This window comes from Belonocnema kinseyi, chromosome 1 (genome assembly GCF_010883055.1).
Source record: "Belonocnema kinseyi isolate 2016_QV_RU_SX_M_011 chromosome 1, B_treatae_v1, whole genome shotgun sequence".
NCBI lineage: Eukaryota > Metazoa > Arthropoda > Insecta > Hymenoptera > Cynipidae > Belonocnema > Belonocnema kinseyi.
In genome coordinates, this window is record NC_046657.1 from 182,459,166 (window position 1) to 182,464,191 (window position 5,026).

Sequence of the window (5,026 nt, forward strand, 5' to 3'; positions counted from 1 at the left end):
TGAAAAGAGCTTTACAAAACACTATAATAAAAGTGCAATCGGATCGCTCTAAAAGAAGTTACACTCACGTGAAGGTGAAGAAACGCGTGAAAAAGTGAAAACTTCAGGCCCCTGTATATTGCCAAGCGGTTATAAATGAACCTATGGTTTGGTGGATTAATGTAGGCCCACTAAGACTATATTCCTGTCAAGTTTCAACCCGATAAAAAAAATTAATTTAAGGTGGGAACACTTGACGCATTCTGCGTCGATATATATATATATATATAATTTATAATTATAAACATTTAATATAAGACAACTTTTCCTTGCTGCCTTTTATTCGATGTCCCAAACTTTCAACTCGATATCTTAGTTAGTTTGTGTAGACAGGAGTTTGACAACAAAGATTTCGGTAAAATAGGATTCGGATAAGTCTTACATGGTCTTAAATCTCTCATTTTTAAATTTTTTTAGAAAATTTGCAGAATAAAATACTACCTGGATTTTCTGAATTAAAAATATGTTGTTCTATCCTATTTAACAGCACAGTTGCTCTCGTACAAGTTGCCTACTTCACTGCGCGTTCATTAGACTCGACTATAGCTAATCACCTGGTTACGATGTATTCATCGTAGGAATGTAAAAAAAAGTTGTGTCTCACAGTATGCTAATCATGCAAATTAAAGAGTGCTTCAAATGTAGAACGTGGAATCTATTTAATGGCCTTACACCGTTTATGATCAAATGTAGAATACCAAGCAAATTTATTCTTTTAATTAAATTGTCACGTGAACAATTTTATTTTCATCTCAAGTTCAGAATTTTGGCACTGCCAATAACTGCATTATATGTACAGTCTTGTTACTGTTATTCATATGTACAGTCTTCTTACTGTTATTCATGTCTTGTTCGGGATCTGCAAGAAAGATTAAACCGCTCGAGCGGCGCGAGTGCAGTTGATTTTTCTGGCTGATTATATGTTTGTAGAGTAAGTGCAGACTTAGGAAATCGAGCCAATCCAAATTAATTTCGCACGTCCCTATTTCTGTCCATTCAATATCTTATACATGCATTGAAATTATATTTCTTCCCGTGATGCACAGAAAAGTGTTTGGAATCTCACATATTGATATTCAACGTAAAATGTTCATTTCATTAAGATATACATTCTTTTTGATAGCACTATTGTAAAGAAAACTTGATTCTTAATAAATTTTAAACGTGGCATATTTATATTGAAGGTATTGTTAAAAAGGGTAATGATAAATCGCTTGTAGGTCCGAGAGAGGGAGCTCCTCGCTGATTCTATCTGGTGTGGAGTGTGGAGACGAACTCAAACCGTCATGTACAAGATGCGAAAAAACTCTTAAAATATATCGTCACGTGTAAACAGATAATTAATATTATACTGTAAAAAATTGTCTAGGGATCTTTCAGAATACATTGCCATTTTTAGAGAAACAACATTGTATTTTGCGCGGCAAACGAAGTCAGTCTAGGCTTAATATTTTGAAATCGATCAAAAATTTTGTATTTGAGAATAAATAGTTTTCTATGAAGTCACGAATAACCGGCTGTATCATATATATCTTTTTCACATTTCTGTTTTTTAACTACAGAAGATATCACTGAAATAATGTAAAGGGACAACAATTTTTTTTAAATAATACAATTTTAGTCATTTTCAACTTTGAATGTAATCAGGAACAGAGCTTTAGTACTCTCATTAGATTTTAGCGTGGACACTACTACACTATACATTCTAAGTTAAAAATTAATAAAGTTGGATTATTAAATAACATACAAACTTAAATGGTCCAGACCACAGTGGCTTGATGGATTCTTTTCTCGACGTTTCCCAATATTTGTACGACACTTTTTTTTATTTAAAAATTAACAATGCGAAAAGAAATATATGAGTTGTTCAGTAATGCTTGACGTTATAGAATACCATTTGCCTTAAAAAGTTCCAATTAACTTAAAGATGTATCTGAACCCTTCGTCGGTGATAAAAAAAAACCCTCTCTAATACAACACAGCGGAAGTATTGTTGTCTCATCAACACGGTATCGTGCCTCTGTACACGATCTTCGGGCATGTTTTGATTATGTAACGATCAAGGGGTTGTATGTGTGCGTGTACGTATGCATGTGTGTATGTGTGTATGCATGTGTTAAAAGTCAAAACATTTTTACACCATTTTAAACTTTCTTTTAAGGCATATAATAAACTTCCTATAATATGTTTTCACTTTTAGACATTTTATACCGAGTCGTCTCATTCGGCGTGTGAATGAAGAAATTCAGGACGATTCTATTTGAACCTGGATATGTATTTTCTCCGGAAGTCCCTTAAGGATGTACCCTAATGTACAATTTAGAGTACGTCCAAAGCCATAGTGCCTACATCCTTACTATCAACACACACACAAACACACAGACACGTACGCATTTAAAACACTTTAAGAATTGTAAATACTTTACATACACGCGTACTCTTGTAAGGTCGTATTGAAGAATTAGCAGCGGACGAAATTACGGAGATGAAGTGATAACGAGACCCAGTACAGTTATCATAGGTCAACTATTGATTAGTTATTTTTAATTATTATTATTATTATTATTATTATTATTATTATTGAGCCATTAAAGGAGAGAATGTTAGTTTATACCGTTACTTATTATGTATTTGCCTTTTAGTAAAAAGTCCCGTGAATCATCGCCTCCTCTTTTTTCAGGATTTCTTCGTAAAGTTGATACAGTGTCCACGTAATCGATTGTTAACAATTTGAGAAGATGGAAACAGGCATGATTGAATGAATGTTAGTTAAATCCTGAAATATCGATCATAAAGTATAATTTATGTGCCAGTATGTGCTCATTTTTATAAATTATCAATTTTTATAGTTTTTATTTATAAAATTAATTTTTCACCGAACATAGTTTCTCATAATTTTGAATTAATTTTTTTTCTTGTTTAACTTATTTGAAAAGCACATAATATGTAATAATTTGAAAAGAAATGTATGAATGAGTTTAGATTTGTATATGTAAAAATTAATAATTCCCAAATATGGCAAATTATACAAATTTGATGAAGGATACTTGAAAACTTGTTATTTACTTGAGTCTTATACCTTCCAACAAAAAGTCGAGAGCCTGATCATTGAAAAGCCACGGAATCAAATTAACAATGATCACTTCAAGTAATCTAAACATTCAATGCGCTCTCGGATGGCTGTTGTAAGATACCTGAATTCTGAAGGGGGCAGTATATTCGGCGGTTAATCGTGTCCTCTGCTACAGTCAGTGAAAAAATGTCATAGACATTCGGTTCAGTTCGCTTTTAATCATTCAGTATTTAGGTTATGCATTGCGTAATCAGGCATTACGATAATGTCGAAGGAAAATAAGAGGAAGCGTTTATTTTTCTAAGAAACACCTAACTTTTAGAATAAATTTAATCACGTGCCTCAAAACAATCTATTTTGCAGAATTGATGTTTTGACCGGGAAATTCGATTAAAATGGCCACCTTGATATATGTACGGACATACTTAAAAATTAGTACTTCTATAAAGTTCGATTATCGAGCACTAAATGTTCACGTTTATTATGACATAATACAACCAAAATTGCAAAAATACAAAAAAATGATTGTATACGAAACTCCAAAGAAATGATTCACATGGCCCTGATTGTTCATGGTTTGGCGAGTACCGAGATTGTACGAAGGAGATAAAGGGTACCCCTGAAACGACTTCTATAGCGGGACTGCAGTGTATTTAAAAGTCTATTAGTCAGATGAAGCTTCAGTGACCGGCTCCACAATTGAGTATCCCCATGCAAACAAGACGTAGATTCATTCTAGCGCGTTTAATTTAATTTTTAATGCAATGTTTGTTTTTAACTCGTGCACAAATCCAGTTTTTATCATTTCTTTATCAAATTTAGAGGCACAACTCTTTACAGCCTTCCTGTTATTACAGAGATAAAACTTTTAATCCTCATTTAAAATAATTCAAACAATTATTTTCCGAGCTAATGCATAATTCGTCCCACAAAATGTTTGAGCCTTTCTTTTTTTGAGGAAAATTTGAGCAAACAAAAAATTCCTTTGAACAATTTATTCAAAAAAAAATATAGAAAAGTTTTCTGCACAGGCTTTTCAACAGTAAATCAATAGGTATAATTATGTGAACGCTAAAGCGTCCGACTCCGATGCGGCCATATGCGTCAACGCTTGGCATATATACGCATGAAAGATTAGTTGAACGGTCAAAGTTCAGCATTCACAGTTTTTGCTTACTCAAACTTTTCTCAATAAACAAAACGTTCAAACAGCTTGTGAGCGAATTATGCAATAGATTAGACGTTTTATTTATTTATTTTTACAAATAAAGTTACCAAAAACTGTAGATTTGAGCACGAGTCGAAGACAAAAATTTACTTTGAAAAAAACTAGTTTTGTGCAATTAAAAAATAAATAAAACAGCTGCCATTTTCTTGTGAACTGAAAAAGTTTCAGAATGTAATTCTCTGCGATAATGTTTTGAAATTCAAAATTTTCAATTTGGATTTATATTCTTTGGGGGCCAACTCCGCGGGGCGAAAATGAATCTATGTCTTTTTCTTGCATGGGGTCACTCAATCCGCAGTCACTATCACTGGAAGAGGACATCAGCCATGTAGAATTCCATGTTACCGAAGCCCTAGAAAAATATGAAATAACATTCCCGTTCCATCAAATGTTATAAAGGTCGATCTTGAACGTGAAGCATGAACTCATGGTGGCTCGTCTTTCGTCACGTAGATCAAAAATATTTACACGAAAACCTGCATTAATATGAGTACGCATAATAGCTATAGTCATATATTTTTTTCTATGCAATCTTTATTTGTTTTGACCTTCAAGCAACATATACGGTGAACTATATCCTCAGTTATAATCAGGCCCTCTCAACTGTTTTGGGCATCACCAATTTACACAGGACGAAAATCAGGTTTTTTATAGTAAGAAGCGGTGTCAAATCAGTTCTTGACGAT